The sequence below is a fragment of the Prunus mume genome, linkage group LG2, assembly GCF_029339155.1.
Source record: "Prunus mume cultivar Tortuosa linkage group LG2, ASM2933915v1, whole genome shotgun sequence".
Classification (NCBI taxonomy): domain Eukaryota; kingdom Viridiplantae; phylum Streptophyta; class Magnoliopsida; order Rosales; family Rosaceae; genus Prunus; species Prunus mume.
The window spans coordinates 23,555,305-23,575,647 of NC_142699.1; the positions used below are offsets into that span (position 1 = coordinate 23,555,305).

Genomic DNA, 20,343 nt, shown 5'->3' on the forward strand with positions numbered 1-20,343 from the left:
GAGTACCTTGTTTTAAGGTGTCAAAAGTCACTGCGGCAATCGCTTAGCCACAAGAAACACGCGGAAATGGCCTTGATTGCGAATGAAATTGCGAAAATCGTCTTTAGAAGAAGCTCTCAAAGTCGCTCTCACAGCACAAGTGATTCCCTCATTCAGAGTCACTCCTATTTATAGGAGAAGAAGTCGAATGGTATGCCTTGAAAACCCAACCGGTGCAATCATTGCTCTGTGGCGCATCGCCGCCTGACACGTGGCACCAATCTTGGGTGAGAGCGCGACGCTAGGCATGGAAGGCGAAGCATCATTTTTCGCGAAGCGACTCCGCTCCCCATATGAAGCTCAAGGGACGGCGATCTCTCGAAGCATGGACAAGCGACCATGCACCACCGTTCGGGGTGCATTATGCGAGCGGCACTGCAAGAATGGGTGACCCTTGCCAGCGTACCGATCGATGTCACGTCGATGAGGTCCGGCTTCTAGCGATAACCGACAAGGGTCAAGATAGAAGCAAGTCTCTATTTCTCAAACAGAAACTTGGGGGACTCCTGTTGATACGAAATCAGCCACCAATAAAAGCTCAACACGTGGATAATGCAAGGCATCGGCAGGGAAGCCCTCGGCACCCATGCCTACTGATCGCAATGTAAAAGCACAAATTGCGCCGGACGCGTGGCGCATCCACTGTGAATATCCACAGTCCCACATCGAAATTCTACACAACTTGCACACCTCCCAAGGTTTATAAAAGGATCACAATTCCCCAAAATGGAGGTAATTTGAACTTTCGACATACTACCTTTAGATCTGTTCATTTTTCTTACTAAATCCGTACTTACTTAAGCATCAGAGAGCCTTCCGCCGGTACCACACCGATGCCCTAGGTCTTACCGACCGGATCCTTATTTTGCAGGATCACACTCTACCGAGGCCCAAGAGCATTCCGAATGCCCAAACATCACTAAGTTGAGCCCAAAAGTGCCGAACCACTTTTTGGCATCAACAGTAACAGTTTAAAAACAGTTGATCATTATTGAGTTTCAAACTTGATAACTAGGAGGATACAGTGCATGGTTTTTATTAATGTACGTAAAAACCAATAGCTAGCTAGGATCTCCTATGTCATGGGCACATCTATTAGAGGCTGAACCTTCTGTAAAGTGAGGCCAAACTTGTCTTCCATGTTCATGGTCTCTGGTGCAACCCCATCTTCAAGCTTCCAGTTATCAAAGCAGTTAAGAAGTGACCCCAACATCAAGTTCAGCATTCTCATTGCCAACGGCAACCCAGGACAAATTCTCCGTCCACCACCAAACGGTATAAGCTCAAAGTTCCTTCCTGTAACATCCATGTCCAATCCCAAGAACCTCTCCTGCATAAACGAGTTTGGGTTGTCCCAGATGCTGGGGTCTCTGCCTATGCCCATGCATTGACTAAAACTTGTGCACCCTTTGGTACAATGTACCCGCAGATTTCTACATCTGCTCCGGCTTTGCGAGGAATTAGGAATGGAGCTACTGTGTGGAAGCGCAAGGTCTCTTTGATTATGGCTTCTAAGTAAGGGAGCCGAGTGATGTCTGATTCCTCCACTGGTTTTCCTTTGCCAATGATGTGCTTCAGCTCCTCTTGAGCTTTTGACAATTTTTTGGGGTTGCGTAGTAGCTTAGCCATTGCCCATTCTAATGTGGCTGAAGTTGTGTCTGTGGCAGCAACAAATAGATCTTATAATAATTGGCCAAATTGATTAACTTGTACGAATAAATACTTATACCATATCAATTTACCACCGATTGAGACAGTAGCAAATGAAATAATCAGTTTAGATGGTACAAATAGCTGCAATAATAATTAAGAAAACGAAAACAAAAGCGAAAATGTATGGTCATAATTAATTTTGAAATCTAAGCAATTTATACCTATATATACACTAGTTAGTAACTTAGTATCAATTGAAACAAAGTTATGAAGATTAAAGAACAAGAGAGCTAGAGTATAGATAGATAGCCACTAACCAGGAACAAATGTTGAGTTTCAACCATGTCCATGTCCTCATTTTTCTCTTCACTACTGTTTATAAGGGTATCTGACATATCACTGGTCATGATATAGTCAGGTGCTTTTCTTGATTCCATTCTTTGGATGATCAAGCGATCGAAGAGGTCAAACATCTTCAGGTAGTGACGAGTCAAACGGCGCCGTATCCCCACGGGGTCAATCTTTTTAAGCACTGGAAAATAGTCAGCCAAGTTTGGTTTCGAAATCTCTTCCATAATACTCCGCACCAGCTCCTTGAACTCTCTAGCCCTCTTACTATTCTGGTAAGCTAAATCCACAGAGAAGACAGTCCGCGACATCAAATTGAGCGTAGTTTTGAAAGCAGCGCTTCCAATCTCCACTGCATCACCTTTTACAACGCTTTCATGGACATCAGCTATGAGCTCTTGCACTTTTAGGTGACGGTTGGCTTGGCTGGCGTCGAGAACTTTGGTGGCGAACAATTGGGAGTTGCATATTTTGCGAAGGTTTCTCCACTTAGCTGAAACAGGTATCCAGGGCATGCCGTTCTCGCCATGTTTACAGGCTTGGACTGAATCTAATACTGTTCGGTTGCAAAACAATTGGTCATGGGTTTGCAGGACTTGTTTAGCTATGGCGGATGAAGAAACTACAACAGTTGTGATTTGGCCAAGATGTAAAGTCATAATGGGGCCATAGCGCTGTGAAAGCTTGGTTAGGGAGAGGTGGGGTTTGTTTCCAAGCTCTAGAAGATTTCCAATGAAAGGAAGTGGCTTTGGTCCAGGCGGAAGCTTATTGGGACTTGTTCTTGCAAATGAATAATAGAGGGCATGGATTGAGATCCAGGCAACCATAAGACACATTAGCATGCAACTCAAGAAATCCATCTCTCGCCTAACTCTTAATTAATTTTTGGCACGATTGTTGAGACTTATCGAGAAAGCATGAAAATATATTTTCAGGACCAACTCTTTTAAGTTCGTTTATACATATCCTCTAAGCTAAGAGACAAACTTAGGTAAAGACATTTGAGAACAACTTGGGTAGGTAACGACATTTGAGAACAATTTGGGTCTGGACTTATCTGTTATGAGTGGAAGCTTTTACAAGCTATCTCTATTTACTCCAAGGTGAAATTCTATAAATATCACATGAACTTTTAGGTATGTGCGGGATTACCATATGATGAATTTATAATTTTTTCTAGTAACCACTTGAACTATTTAAAGTGTTGGAATATTTACCACTTACGTCTAACTCCTTTAAAAATTTCCGTTAAATCAAGTCACATGCTTCAAATGTTATATTATTAAAAGTCATTTCCATCAATTCACTATAAATAAAAAATAAAAAAATAAAACCAACCTAATTTTTCCACGACTTTCCAATCCCCTTCCAACACCAGTTCTCACCCCCATTGCCAAAGTAGCCCCCCTCCCAAATCTAGAAGAGTAGAAACAAAGGAAGAAAAGTGATTGAGCCAACAAGATTTCCAAATACATTTTTTAAATTGAAAAATCAACACCGAATAACTTAATAACAAATTTACAAAACAAAAATCTGTATTCTAGTGGCATGGCTCTGTTTGCTTTTCCTTTAGATATAGCCTTCGCAAGTTCAATCTACCATCATATTGAAGGGGATGTGTAGTGAACAAATTTTAAGGGCAATGATCTACAGTTTCTAAATTCATCTTCCTGTGATGTATTACGAAGAAATTTTAAGAGGCAGGACGTATGAGATCCAAGCCTAGTGAAGCAACTAACACCAAAATTTTGAGGAAAAAAAAAGAAGAAAGATGAAGATTGGCCTCAACCATCGTCCAAGAATAACTCAATTTCAGAGAGAAAATGTTCACTTTATTTTGGTGAGGGAGAATTGGTGTTTGAAGGAGGTGGGGAAGTTTGTGAAATAATTAGGTTAGTTTTCCTTCTTTTTTTTTTCCTCATTTAAAATTAAATTCTGTTAGTTTTTAAAATTTCAATATATATATATATATATATTGATTGACATAAAAGCCCTTAAAAATCATATGTGCATTATGTGATTTGATTTGACAAATTTTTTTAACGGAGTTATACGTAGGTGGTAAATTCCAACACTTTATATAGTTCAGGTGCTTACTAATAAAATTAAAAATTAAAATAGTAATCCTGCACATGCCTAAAATTTCATGTGGTATTTATGCAAATTTACCTTACTCAAATAATACAATTTGGGTAGGCACTAACCAAATAATACAACCGCATCACACAAAAAAGGGAAAACACTAAATAATACAAAACATCTATTACAAGCAATCTCTAACAGCCATTTTTGGTAAGGATGCTTTTATCAAATTTGTTCTTCTATACACGGTCGGTGCCAAATATCATATAAATATTCTTGTCATACCAAGATAAAATCATATCTCTAAGACTTTCTTACTCACATGTATCTCAGATCTATTTTTTTGTTTTGGAAATGATTTATTTTTTGTTTGGTTACCGAGAAAATGAAGAATAATATTTAGTTATATTGAAACTATTACTTATATATGCTGGCTGTACTGCTTTAGAGGTATGCGCCCCACGCGAGCAAAATTTTCCTGCATCCAAAGTTATCTTTTCCATTTGCTGGAAACTACCTTCTACGGTGGTTTCCAAGTCGTCTTCCGATCTCCTTGGTTCTAAAGAGTTTCCGAATCTCTCTCCACCATGAAAGAGGGGTCTCCGAGTGTTTTCTTGAAGAATTATCGATTAGCGAAGCGGAGTCGAGCCGAATTGGGTCGTCAAAATGCGTTCGTCTCCGATGCAATACCAGATCTGATGATGGCTCATGATTTGAATTCGGGTCAGAATCTTAACCCTGTGATGGATACCATGGGAATTGCAGGTGTGCAGTCTATGATTGATGGTGCAAGTTTTAGGGATAAACTCATGAATAAGGTCAATCTGGTGAAAAATATTGGCATTGATGTTAATAATCTGGATACTGATTATGATGAGTTGAACGATGATGAGGATGTAGTGATTTCTAGAGGGGATAGGGGACCTAGCATTCAGTTTTCTGAGAAGGCTATGTCTTGGCTCTGCAAACCTTGGAAAAATGCCTTGATTGTTAAGCTCCTGAGTAGTTCTCATACTTACAATTACCTCCATAATAGGTTACAATAGAAATGGAGTTTGGAAGGAGGCTGGAAACTAGTGGATTTGGTGAATGACTATTTTGTTGTTAAGTTTGAGCTTGAGGAAGATCTGGAGTTTGTCCTAACTGGAGGGCCTTGGATAATTGCGGGACAGTATTTGGTGTTGCAGAAATAGAGGCCTAGGTTTTGTCCAGCCACTGCTAATATTACTTGAATGGCTACGTGGATTCATGTTTTGGCAATCCACTTGGAGTGCTTTGATGTGTGGGCGTTGAAGCGAATTGACAACTTGCTGGGTAAACGGTTAAAGATTGATGCTCTAACCACATCTCAGAATAGGGGCAAGTTTGCAAGGATGTGTGTTGAACTGAATCTTACAAAGCCGCTTGAAGCTTTTGTCCAGATTAATCAGGAATGGTATAATATTGAGTACGAGGGCCTACTTGATATTTGTTATTTGTGTGGGCGGTATTGTCACAAGAGAGAGCATTGTGAGAAGAGGAATTATGTTCTTGCTACTGTGCCTGGGTAGGGACAAAGTTCAGTTGCTGAGGATGTTTTGGGAGGCGATGTTGCTATGAATTGTGAAGACCTTTTGGAAAACTTACGAGGCCCTTGGATGAATGTTCAGCAAGGAGAATGTAACAAGCCAATCCTTAATTAATTTTTAATTATTAATTTATTCTAAGAAAAGACAATTATACGCCTAGAATATTTTATTAGAGAAAAAGTTGACCTTTTGACGGGGAAGGAATTTGGAAATTTCAGTAGTAACGTTGCGTAGAGCACGTCAAGATGAGTCCGTAAACACGTAGTGGCTCAAATCAGAGTTGTAACGAAGAAGTTACGATCAAAAGAAGTTCAGTGGCACAATCGTAAATATTTCAAAGTTCAGATTTTTTTAAAACCCAAATTCTGCTGCTTCGCGATTTTTGGGGACGACCAGCCATTTTCAAACTTCGATTTCTCCTCCGTCCACTCACCACATCAAGTGCCACAACTTGCATCGCCTCTCTCTCATATTTCCATAAATATCCACCAGAAAATCGAGCCAAAATTGAGCCAAAAACTAGCCCAAACTGCTGTGCAAAAATCAGCAGCGTTTCTTGGTCTTTTCCGGTCGTTTCTGGCCACCATCTCCGCCAAGTGAGGTATGGTTTCTCATCTACTTCTCGAGCTCTAGCTGATGGTTAGGTATGATTGGATCAATTTCTAGCGTAGATAACCCAAATCACAAATTGAAATTTGACCGGATTTCGGGATGAGATTCCGGCCACTTCTGCTCGTTTTTCGGGGTATGCCCAAGAACAAAAGTGACTCCAAATGAGGTTTTACACCTATGGTAGGAATCTTGGCGGCCAGAATTTGATCTGCACACCCACACGCTGCCAACGCGTGGGCAATGCGTTAGGGGCTACATTCTGTCCTAAAATGAGATCAGCGTGGGCAGTGCGTCAGGGGCTACATTCTATCCTAAAATGATCCTCGTGATCTCACGAGTGTGTAGGTACTTTCGGATTCCAATACGTTTGGACTCCGGACGGATCTCGCTTATTGTGCGATTTCCGGGTTCGATTGTTTGAACCGATCAATTTCATATATGTTGATCAAGACAATTCTAGGATTGTGTAGGATTTGATGATTGTGAATCAGAGTCCCAGATATTCCAAAACCACGAACCCTAGGGCAAGATTAATTGTTGTCATCCGATCGTGCGATTGTGATCAATCCGACCGTTCGATTTGGACCAGACTTGCAGGGTAGGCTCAAAAGAGTGCGTTGAACCTATAGGGACTTCCGGAACTGTGATCGGAGTTCGTGGGCCCCGCGGGCCCGGTTGACCAAGTTTGGGCGATTTGACCTCTCGATTGACTATGAGTCTTCCAAGGCAGTTATATTTTTTGATAGGTGTTTAAATGACCGTGTAAACGAGTCCTGACCGAGAATGCGTTATCTGGGTCATGTTATGGATTGAGTATAGATAGTTATTTATAAATTGCTAGATTGTGCATATATATATATATATATATTTTAAGTATAGTTGAGAATCAATTTATCAGAAAATTGATATAAAGGTCGGGAAATAGATTGAAAAATAAAGGGAGAGTATTGATATAAGTTTGGGATATGGTTTTTCAAACCCACCACAAGGGTACCCCCCTAGTTTCTTTGAATCACTGTCATTTATAAATAATGGCCCACGTGTTTCGAGGATGCCTAAATCGTGTGGTACGAGGAATGCTTGTCACGCCCCAACCCACGGATTTACGTAACCTTGGGTTAAGACATGATTCACACTTTAATTATAGAATTTAATAAAAACTATAACTAAAATATGTAGAAAACATTTTAATAAATAAAATAAATATTTCACACAGAATATTCCGCGGAAATGACAACATCTGAAACTTTAAAAAGTTTACATTATTTTACAAGTTAGAACTACTCGAGAGTTCACTAAAGAGTAGCTCATTATTCATCCACAAGCTGTAACACATTCTATAGACATGCCAAAATCATCACAAGCTCTAGATTTCAGGTTCGGTACTTGCAAAATCTATTAGGGGGTGAGCGAAACCACAGCTCAGTAGGGACATAAAACTTTTCACTGTAAATTGATATAATTAAATTAAGTGACGAATAATCACTCGACCAAATTTCAGATTATTAATAACAATGCATGAATGCTCTTCATCTAATCCCGTTAATTCACGTAACTGGACAAGTAGACCTGCACGTCCCATACCATGCTTATACCACTTGGTCCCAAATGTCCATTTATATGAACTAACACCCATTTCAATCATCCCATAATTCCCCTTTTGTTAGTCATCTTGTCTAACTCTCTTTCGCTAGTCCCGAATCACCCAATAAAAACCAAGTGCACTGTGGGATCCTTGAGACCTGGTACCTGCCAAGAGTTAGACTCAACTACACAAAAGACTATTTCCATTACCCTCTTTTCCATCATTATTTTCTCAACCCCAGAATTCTAGCCAAATTCCATGACATGATATAATTATGCCCTTCACAACAATGTAGACATTTAAAATATCACCAATGCATATATATAATTATGCCCACATTGTTCAAATAGTTAAGAGTACGTAAACACCCAATACCAGGAACGTAAATCAAATAGTACCATGCATAATATAATGCTCACGAAATTTAATTAAATCAATCTTTGTAAAAAGTCCCCCAAGAAACCCCCTACCTTGTTTCCAAAGTTAGTTCCATGTTAAGAAAACACAAGCTCCGACCTCTAACTCCTAGGAACAATTCAGTCACGTTTTCATTCATTTGGAATCTAGGCTCTTCTACTTCATTTTTATTTACTTATTTTTTGATTATTTTTCCCTTTCTTTTCAACACAAGCTCCGACCTCTAACTCTTCCAAGATTATTATCACCACACTCTCTTTCTTTTTCTCTCCTAATTCCTCTCGCATTTCTTTCTTGTTTCTTACTCTTATTTCAAACATGAAAGGTCCTATTTATACAAGCATAAGTCGGCAACCACAAAGATCCTATTGGATGATTGTTTGGCGGTTTAAAGGAGATATGCATGGAAAACCTTATATAATATAAACTAATATTAATCCTATCACCAAAGTAGATTAAGTAACAAGAAATTTGACACATCAACCCTAAGAGCATGTCCAGCGCTATGCAATAACCCCGGCAAAAGGCCCCCAAAGCCCGATTTCGGCACTCCGAACTGCAGCCGGGCAAGCCTCGGTCCCACCAACCGAGGCAGCCCAAAGGCAAGTTCTGCACAGGCTTCAACCGAGTTTGTGGCGTCGTACGCGAAATTCAAATTTTTCTGTTGTGCCAATGTGTTGCGACATGAGCGCTGACGTTTTTTCCGAAACCGAGGTCCTCGCTTTTTAGTTTAAAAATTGCAAAAAAATTCGAAAAAATTCTGAAATTTTTTAAAAAATACCAAAAAATTCTGTATTTTTTCCCTATAAAATACCTAACCATTTTATTTACTTTCCACACCAAATCTTCATACAATTCTTCCTTATCCAATATTTTTTAGTCTCCACTCACATTATTCACTTTCTACACCAAATCTTCATTCAATTCTTCTACATCCAATATTTTTTTATCCAAAAATTTAATTACAAAAGATTATCAAAATTAATGGTTTAAAGTATAAAAAAATAAGAAATGAAGTACAATGAATAGTATTTGCCTTTGACTTGCCCTAGACCTTGCCCTCATGGGTGGAGTTGCAAATGGCAAGGCTGACGCTATTCACGTGAATAGTGGCAGCCCTTGCTTGCCCTTACCTTAGACTTAGCCCTTGTGGGTGGAGATGCTCTAAGAGATAAATGATATATGCATGTGCTCCAGCTCAAGGTAAATAGTGGCATGAATTTGACGCCTACTCCCTTATGAAGCCACCTATTGCCAAGCAAAAGATAATTCTAACACCTCATCCAACTAACTCCAACTCATATTAATTTTTACCTGCAGTTGAATGTTTCCATTTCACTATACAGATTGATGCCACGTTCTCTAGTTTAAAATAATTATAATTATAAGCCAGGAAGATATATATATATATATATTAAATACAGATCTTCACAATCCACCCTCACAATCCACCCTTCTTAAATACATATTAAATACATATCGTCACGCATATCCACACTGGTTATCGTCGTACAAAGTTAGCAGGAAAAACACGGGGTTATTTTAATTGTCGCAAATGCGGGGTGATATTATTTGGCGCCAAACATTTGCGCAACGATACATATCGTCGCGAAAGAATACTTGGCGCTACAAAACACGTTATCGTCGTGCTATTTGGGGCCAAAAACTTGCGCGACGACAATTAGTTGTGCAACGAAGGTTCTCTCGTCCCGTAAAGTAGGATGTTGGCACGTACTAGCCCGACAAAAATTGTAATTTGCGCTATGAAAATGTCCTATTGTGCGACGAAAATGAGTTTTTGCCCCACAAATGTGAAATTTTTTGCGACGCAAGTTTGTGCGACGAAACCCCTTTTGTCGCGCAAAATCCTTCGTGAAATATATAATCTGTATTCAGCTGTTGCAGAGTCAATTTGCAAAAAATTTGCATATTGCCTCTGCCTCTTCCTCTCTCTCTCTGCTAGGAATTCGTTATGTTCATTGGGTAAGTATTTTTTGTCGTTAGTTTAAAAGTATTAATGTAAATTCATACTAACATCATTAATGTCATTGTCTATAGGGATATTATTTGTGATTGGCAATTTGTGGAGAACGATTGAGAAGGTATTTTCTTCATTTTATATTTTAATTACATTATGTTAAACTTTGTTTGTTATGTTTATATTGTTTTGTGAAATTATATTTATATTATGCTGTTAAATTGTGCGTGACGTAGCACAATGTGTTGTGATGTACGAAGTTAATTGAAATTAACTTCGTACTTTTTATTTTATTTTAGTAAAACTTAGTTGGATTTCGTGCATGGATGCGTAAAGCATGATTGCGGTCCAATTAATTCTTGAATTGTCCCATTATTTGGACAGTTTGGGAATGCATAGTTATGTCATGTAATTTACGGCTACATGATTAGGTTTCGGTTGTAGAGATTTCGGTGTCATTTCTGTACGTTGTTCAGGTGGTACATAGGTATTTTATACCTACGGTACACCTCAAGAAGTGTATCGAGATGCTGCTGAAATTCATCCACATCGAAATCTAATCTCATGTAGTCGTAAATTACGTGACATGACTATGCATTCCCGAATGGAATAGGGCCCTTACCGGAGGCATAAGGTGACATTATGATTTTGTAAGAAGTTGTTGTGATTATTGTGTTGTGATTGTGGTTCCAGGAATTATGAGCAGGAGGTGGATACAGAACCCGAATAGATGCACAGACGAATACTTGGATGGAATTGAGGATTTTATTGACTTTGCACATACACACAACTCGGGTGCAACTAGAATCCGGTGTCCTTGTAGGAGCTGTAACAACACATTGTGCGAGACAATTGAAAATGTTCAATTTCATTTAGTAAGGAATGGAATGATTGAGACATATAGCACTTGGAACTATCACGGGGAACAAGTAGACAATGCTTCATCTTCAGGGGCCACAAGAGTGGACAATGTTGAACCTATTGTGGATTCTAATGAACAAGTCAAGGATATTATAAATTATGCTTTTCCATTTGCATCGACCAATATCCATCAGGAAAGGGAAGATGACATGCCTACACCAATGGACAGTGCAGAGTTCGAACATTATGAAAAACTGTTAAAAAATGCCAACCAAGAGTTATACTTGGGGTGCGAGAGCTTTTCTGTTCTCACAGCCATTGTGGAGCTAATGCATGAAAAAATAAAGTATCGTATATCGAACCTATCTTTCGATTACTTTTTGGGGGTTTTCAAGAGAATGCTTCCGACAAACAATTGTTTGCCGAAAGACCACAGACATGCGCAAAAGGTGTGGAATGGTCTTGGATTGGGTTATGAAAAAATTCATGCTTGCAAAAACAATTGCATGTTATTCTACAAAGAGTATGAAACATTGGATACATGCCCTATATGCAATGAGTCGAGGTTCGAAATGACATATCAGAATAGAATGACTAAGATCCCACAAAAAATCATGTGTTATCTGCCCTTGAAACCTAGGTTGCAGCGATTGTATATGTCGATGCATACTGCCACATACATGAGATGCCATAAATAAAAACAGATAGACGACGATGTGATGCGGCATCCTGTAGATGGGGAGGCATGGAAAGAGTTCAATCGAACGTTCCCCGAGTTTGCTGATGATCCTTGAAATGTTAGATTGAGACTTACCACTGACAGATTCAATCCATACGGGGTTCTGGGTTCTAAACCAACACCACAACACTTGGCTGATTTTTGTATTCCCATATAATTTGCCGCCTTAGAAATGCATGAAAAAAGAATACATGATGATGACTATTTTGACAACTGAGTTTTCTGGCAGGTCAATCGATGTTTACTTAAGGCCGTTGGTTGATGAACTCAAGGATTTATGGACAAACGGTATGTGCACGTATTTTAAATCCACTGGGAAGATGTTCACTTTGCGGGCAGCAATTATGTGGACTGTGAATGAGTTTACCGCATATGCAATGGTTTTTGAGTGGAGCACAAAGGGTTATATGGCATGCCTTGTATGCAAGAAAGATGTAACTTCTGGTTGGCACGCTGAAAAAGTTTGTTACGTTGTTCATCGGACATGGTTGCCATGGGACCACGAGTGGCGAGAAAAGGATAAAGAGTTCGACGGTAACACAGAGCGTCGCCTCAGACCTAGAGAATGGTCCGGCGATGAGATCTTGGAACAACTTAACCGCTTGGATTTTGTTCCATTCAGGAAAACAGTTAGTAGGACCAGACCTTCTACACATTTGAACTGGATGCACAAGCCTATGTTTTTTGAGCTCCCATATTGGTCGAAACTAAAATTGAGGCACATTCTCGACGTTATGCATGTTGAGAAAAACGTCTTTAACACATTGATGGGCGCGATTTTAGATATCAAGGGAAAGAATGGGCATACGAAGAGGTTTATGGATGAACAGGGACAGTGATAAAGCTAGAAGGGATCTTGCATTTTTTTTTCTATGAAACCGAATGACAAAAAAGATTTTCTAAAGTTTGTATTGTCTGTAAAGTTTCCCGATGGGTATGCTTTTAATATCACGCGTCGTGTGAATGCTGACGAGGGTAAATTTGCTAGACTAAAGAGCTATGACTGCCATGTGTTTATGCAACACCTACTTCTTGTGGGTATTCAACACCTATTGCTGGAAGATGTAGTGAAACCAATCATGTTGTTGTCTAGATTTTTTTTCCCAACTGACGGCAAAAATGTTGCGAAAGACAGACATTAATCATTGTGCCATGACATTATCCAAGTCCTATGCAAGTTTGAAATGATATTCCCAACAGCTTTCTTCACAAGTATGATCCACGTGATGGTTCACTTGCCAGAAGAGGCATTACTTGTTGGTTCTGTCAGCTATCACTGAATGTATCCAATAGAAAGGTATATAATCCTCATAATTTGTTTATGCATCTTTATCCCATGCTTGCTAATTTGTATCGTATCATTTTATTTTGGCAGGCTTCTCGGATAGCTTAAAAAAAATGTATGCAGTGGCCGAAGGATCAATTATAGAGGCTTGGGTTCAATATGAGTCGCTTACTTTCTGTGGAATGTATTTAAAATATGTGGAGATGACTTTCAATTGTCCTCAGCGCAATAATAGCGGAGGTGTGAGAAATGAGAAACTTTCTGCTTTTGCCCCAAAGTGCATGACCCTTTGGAAATCCTGCACGAAGAGAGTCGTACTGAACAATTGTTTTTAGATAATGACATACTTGGATAAGCATGAATAGATGATGAAGCGAGAACATCCATCACATTTGTATGCCAAGAAACACCGTGAATTGTTTCCTCAATAGTTTTTGGAATATGTAAGTTATAAGTGTTTTGTATTTGGCATATCTATTGTAGTATTTAATTTTCTCAAACTTACATGTGATTTTTTTTTTTTGTATAATATTAGGTGAACAAGTTGAAATCATCAAATTCCCCCACTTACAGTCAAGAGTTATATAACTTGGCGTTCGGCCCGATTCGCGCTGAATTGTTCTCTGGTCGCCATGTTAACAGCATCAAGTTTTGGGGACTGCAGAAGATGACAAGTTGTGTACGCAAAACAGCGGTGTCCATGTCCCAAGTAGAGGCGAAAGTACGGACATTAATTTCTATGGCAAAGTCACAACTGTTGTGCAATTGCTTTACAAAGACCGATACCAAGTGATAATGTTTAAGTGTCGATGGTTTGATTCAAACCCAAATAGGTATGGAAGAGTTAAAATCGACCATGGCTTACTATATGTGAACATTAACAGAACTTGGTATGATGACGACCCTAACATTTTGGCAAACATGTATTGTGTATCTAGTTGACCCTAAAGCCGAGAGCGGTTGGAAAGTTGTTCAGAAGATGGATCAGAGCAACGTGTATGGTATACCAGAACTAGACCCAATTGACAACGACATCGACAAGCGTCGTGACCAACGTTTAGAATCTTCAATGAAAAATGATTCTATTAGTGACAGGGTACCTCTTGTTGCTATGCCAGCACCCGTGCTAAAGGATGATCAGTTTCAAGTACTTCTACCAGCTAGCTCCCAATATGATGATGTTACAGTTCCTAGTGGTTCTGTTAATACCCATACTATGACTGCCAAGTCCAAGGATGGCATTGTTTGTCGAAAGCATTTTTCTGATTATCAATGCTATTATACCTTTATTCCTTCACTGCCTGATGAAACTGAGCACTGCAACTTATAAGTTAGCTTCTCAATCTCCAGTGTGGATAAAAGCTATGCAGGAAGAACTTGATGCATTACACATGCAGGGTACTTGGATTTTAATTCCAAAACCATGCCATAAAATTGTTGTTGGCAGTAAGTGGGTTTATCGGATCAAAAGAAACTCAGATGGAGCTGTTTCTAAGCATAAGCCTCGTCTGGTGGCTCAAGGATTTAGTCAGGAGCCTGGATTGGATTTTAGTGAGACTTTTAGTCATGTAGTTCGGCATACTACAGTTCGATTAATTCAGAGTATTGCTGCTATGAACAAATGGTCTTTAAGACAATTAGATGTTAAAAATGATTTTTTACACGGAGATCTTGAAGAAGAAGTTTTCATGAGGCAACCTCCTGGTTTTGAAGATTCTGCACATCCAGAGTTTGTGTGTCAATTAAAGAAATCTCTTTATGGTCTTAAGTAAGCTCCAAGGGCTTGGAATGCTAAATTCACTGGTTATTTACTAGCTATTGGTTTCAAATCCTCTCATTCTGATCCAAGTCTGTTTGTGAAACATGCTGGATCTGATATTGTCATTCTTCTTTTATATGTGGATGATATAATTCTTACAAGTTCCAAGGCATCTTGTATTCAAGAAGTGATTGATGAACTGAGTGCAGTTTTTGAAATGAAAGACATGGGAAAGCTTACCTACTTCTTGGGTTTACAGATTGATTATAATGTAGAGAGTGATATATTTGTAAGTCAGAAGAAATATACTAAAGAACTTTACATAAAGCAGGCATGAGTTCCTGCAGACCCTGTTCAACTCCTAGTAAGCCACATACTCAAGTATTGCAGTATGAGGGTACTCTTCTATCTGATCCCTGTAATATCGAAGTGTTGTTGGAGCTTTACAAGATTTTAACATTTACCAAACCAGATTTATCCTATGCTGTCAATTCTGTTTGTCAATACATGACTGCTCCTACAGACATTCATTGGTTACTTGTTAAAAGGATACTCAGATACATTCAGGGGACTCTAGATCATGGATTGAAGTTTTCTAGTGGTCCTTGGCAATTACATGCTTTTAGTGATGCAGATTGGGTAGGAGATGTGAATATCATAAGATCTACTACCGGATTTGTGGTTTTCTTAGGTCCTAATCCTATTTCATGGAAATCCAAGAAACAAACCTCTGTGCTAAGAGTTTAACAGAAGCTAAGTATCGATCCTTGGCACATACGTCAGCTGATATAGCTTGGATAAGGCAGGTATTGCAAGATTTAAAAGTTCGTTTGCCTCGTCAACCTGGTTTGCACTGTGACAACTTATCAACTATTGCGCTTAGTTCTTATCCTGTTTATCATTCACAAGCATTTGGATATTGATTTTCATTTCGTCAGAAAGAGAGTTCAAGAAGGAGACCTGATTGTTCAATACATACCAACTGAAGAACAAGTGGCTGATGTATTTACCAAAGGTCTTCGTAGTCCAATTTTCTCAAACACTGTATTAATCTTAGATTGGGGAACTCAGCTGGGTTTGAGGGGGAATGATGATTGTACATGTCTAGTTAGCATATTAGTTGTAGTTATAGATCACATGTATATCTTGTGGTTAATTAGGAGTTGTTAAGTAATTGTATAAAGCTATTGTGTGTACAATAATTGTTCATTAAGAAAATACAAACAGTAAAGATCTCTTAGAAATCCCTGTGTTCTCTCTCTAGCTTTCTTCTTCCTTATCTTTCTATGCAAAGTTTGTTATCATCAACCATGTCCATATCCTCATTTTTCTCTTTCACTACTGTTTATAAGGGTATCTAACACATCACTGGTCATGATATAGTCAGGTGCTTTTCTTGATTCCAATCTTTGGATGATCAAGCGATCGAAGAGGTCAAACATCTTCCGGAAGTGACGAGTCAAGGGTTTTGCTTGCTTGTCACCATTGTCTTTTCTTTCTTCTTATTGTTAGGTTTGGATTTGAAATGGCCTGCATGGATTTTCTGAGGCTTTTATCAGCTCACAACTGAACTTAGATCTGAATCTCTAAGACTTTCTTACTCACATGTATCGCATATCTATTTTTTTGTTTCGGAAATGATTTATTTTTTGTTTGGTTACCGAGAAAATGAAGAATAATATTTAGTTTTAAATTCAATGTTTTGTCTTGATATATTCTTTGCTATTGTCTGATGCAGGAAGACTTGAGATGAGATGAGAGAGAAATAATATGGATGTAGAGCATGTTGCTATTGCTGGATTCAAAGGTTAAGTTATTTTTGTTCTTGATTTTGTTTTTCCTAGCATTCATTATATACCAAACTGAAAATACTGATCAGTAATTGGTGAAAAAAATTCTCTTTTAGGATCTATTAAGGATTCAGTTGTGAGAAGGAAGGATGCAATTGCTAAATACTTGCTTGTTGTTAAGGACTTATAATTACCTTTGCAAGGCCTTGCCTTATGTATTTACACAGAGCTTGGATTTGGATTCAAGAATGGAAATATTGTTGAGTTGGAACAATATGGTGTAAAATTGGCTAATATAATATTTTAATGATTTTTTAGAAAATGAAAAGTAATTAGAAATTGTTATTCTTTTGAGGAATATAATACACAAGCTATACACTTCTCATACATATACAAATACAAATACGAGAATTAATATATGTCAGTCAAATCAAACAAAGTAATGAAATATTATGATTCGACATGATGTTCAGCTCTTAATTGCAGCTATAGAAAGTCAACAATTTGTGTCACCAAACTCTCTCATAGAGGTGTCAAATGAACTGGGCCGGCCTGACATGGCACGAACATGGTCTACTTAAGTAAGACACGATACAGCATAGTTCATATCTTTGGGTCGTGCCAGGACTAAGTAATTAGGTCTAATGGGCCGGGCATGCTCCTAACCTGTCGCAGATTGTACCAGCTCGAAATCCAACAGGCCTACCTGTTTAAAGCCCATTTATTAAGTTCTACTTGTTTTTAGAGAAAAATAATACATAATATTATTACATATATATATATATATCTTAAATTCAAGATTATTTATTTTCTCTAATAATCTATATATATATATAAAGGAAAAATCAGAGAATGGTAAAACATTCAAAATACCATAAAATTCCCTTGATTAATGCAAACATTAAGAATTGAAATTATTAATTAAATGAGGATAATATAGTAAATTCACACTTTTTCATATTTAAAAAATTAAAATTAAAAGAAAAATCAAATAATGGATCATATTTTTATGAAATACAACTATCCATTATCTTTTTTAATTCTAAAATAAATTTAATTTTTTTTAAAAAGCCTCTGGTATATATTAAAAATTAATGTTTTCTTTATATATAAAATAATGATTTTATTTTTCAAGTTTCAATTTTTAAAACCCAAACAATAATATAGCAATTTTCTATTTAAATGTACTTTAAATAAATTTTATTGACCTCTTTTTTTTTAACAAATAATAAATCTTATTAGTATATACATAATTATAATTAAAAAAAAGATTTAAATTCAGTTGTAAAAAAAATTACAAAAAAATGCAATACATAAGTCAAATTTGGCGTAGGCCCATATCGACCCATTTAATGGCCCCAATACGAGTACGGCCCAAGCTCAATGGACTTGGGCCGTGAGCTCAAGCCAAAATTGATGATTTTCTTATATGGGCGGGATTGATGATTATACACCATTACATGTTGGTTTTAAGCCGTAGACGTCTTTTTTTGTCGACGAAGAGCACCTTTGTTAATTCAAAAGTTTAGTTTTAGTGGGATTAATAAATTATTAATAATGTAGGAGACAGTAGATAGATAATTGGAGAAAAAAAAAAGGGGAGCTTTATTAATATACCCAAAATATGGGTGAAATTATATAATAAAAAAACCCTATATGAAATGCACTTTAGAAACATACCCAAAAATAATTTACTACATACAAAATGAGTGTTGAATTTCTTATAAATTACATGACTATCACTAACTAACTTAAAAGAAGCCCAATTCGTATATTTTTTTAAAAAACCAAACTTAAGTATGAAAAAAAAACATGAAAACCAATGGCATGTCCCCTAGTCCCTTCCTTCTCCGTCGAACCTTTGCAAACCATGTCATAGAAGTAAATTGTTAATACTATATCATATAAGTTCATTTTTAATACAATTTCATAGAAAAACATTGTTAATACCATTTCAACGAAAAATATTGTTAATAAATTTTCATAGAAAAACATTGTTAATACCATTTCATACAATATAAAAAACATTGTTAATACCATTTCATACACATACAAAAAAAACATTATTCGTACCATTTCATAAAAATAAAAAAAACATTATTAATACCATTTCATACAAAAAGACATTGTTAATACCATTTCATACAAATAGAACATTGTTAATACAATTTCATACAAAAAAACCATTGTTAATACCATTTCATACAAAAAAAAAAATTATTAATACCATTTCATATAAAAAAAACATTGTTAATACCATTTTATATATAAAAAAATCCAAAAACGCCCAGCAATACATCCGATATCATTTGCAAAAATCATCTCCAATTGTCTATAGTTCCATCAATATAATCGCAAAGACAAAAGGAAATATCTCTACAAGAAAAAAAAAAGTACACTATTAATACTATGTCATAGAACTATCTTCCTAGTAAAAATCACATTCTGCATGTTATAAACTTGAAGTACACAGCTATATATAAAGCAAAACATAGAGCAAGCTTTGTTACTGAAAATATGTTAATACTATGTCATAGAAGTACATTGTTAATACCATGTCATAGAAAACAAATCAAATCAGATCCATGCATCAAACTAGTGCAAAATATACTTATGTGAAATAGAGTTGTTATTTTCTAAATTTTATTTCTTGGTGACACAGTACCTGTCCAAAATTTGTTCTCTATTTATTACCAAAAATTATTTTCTCAAAGTTAGATTTAACCCAAAAAAAAAAATTCAGAACAGAAGAATTTAGTTATAACTGCTTTATACCTCACTATCCACAAGCAATTGCTCCAGTGCCTTGGTAGGGAAAAACAGATGCTCCTAGTGTGTCCACCATCCGGTGCACAAATGATGTTACCTGGATACCCCATACACTAGCATCAGGTTACAAGTGCATATGATAAAATATCAAAACGAAGTACTTCAGTATCGCACACACGACTCCTTACCTTACTGCGCAAAGTCTCTACATTAGGAAACACAACAAGTACTTGTAGGAGAACATCCAATGTCTGGATAACCATGGGAAAAGAAACACATTGTCAAGACATGAAATATTTAGACAGCTTCTCCACAAGTATGGAAAGACTAGTTCCCATCCATATGCCAACAATCACTAATTACAAGGGGCTGTACTTAAAAAGGGAAACTGTAATATCAAAATGTTATAAAACACAGTACTACAAAAATTGAAATAGACGACGCCGTCTCCTTCTTTTGAAAACCGTCATTAAATCGACTGCCATCTTTTTAAATGTCAAACTACGACGGTAATTAACCGTCGTCTAATATTGTAAAGACAACGGTTTTTTTCAAAGCGCCGTCTATTAATTGTAAAGACGACGGTTTTTTTACAGAACCGTGGTTAATTAATTGTAAAGACGACAGTTTGTCAATAGAACCGTCATTTATTATATCCAAAGACATCGGATTTGTTGAAAAAACTGTCATCCATTAATTGTAAAGACGACGGTTTCTTTATATACCGTCGTCTATTAACTCTAAGGCAGTTATTAATGTAAAAGCGTAGTAATTCTACATTTTAGCTGTTTGTTTTTTCTTGTTTCCAATGGTATCATAAATATATAATCAAATATGCTATTCCACACACGCCATACA

At 37.1% G+C, this 20,343-nt stretch overlaps 1 pseudogene across 1 annotated transcript; it reads right to left on the bottom strand.

Moving 5' to 3' along the window:
- Positions 1-835: 835 nt before the first annotated feature.
- Positions 836-2,947, bottom strand: LOC103321989 (geraniol 8-hydroxylase-like; annotated as a pseudogene). The gene is made up of 2 exons (XR_016124705.1): positions 2,006-2,947; positions 836-1,718 (listed from the first exon to the last, which is right to left on the bottom strand). The product of XR_016124705.1 is annotated as a geraniol 8-hydroxylase-like (transcript).
- Between the last annotated feature and the right edge of the window lie 17,396 nt (positions 2,948-20,343).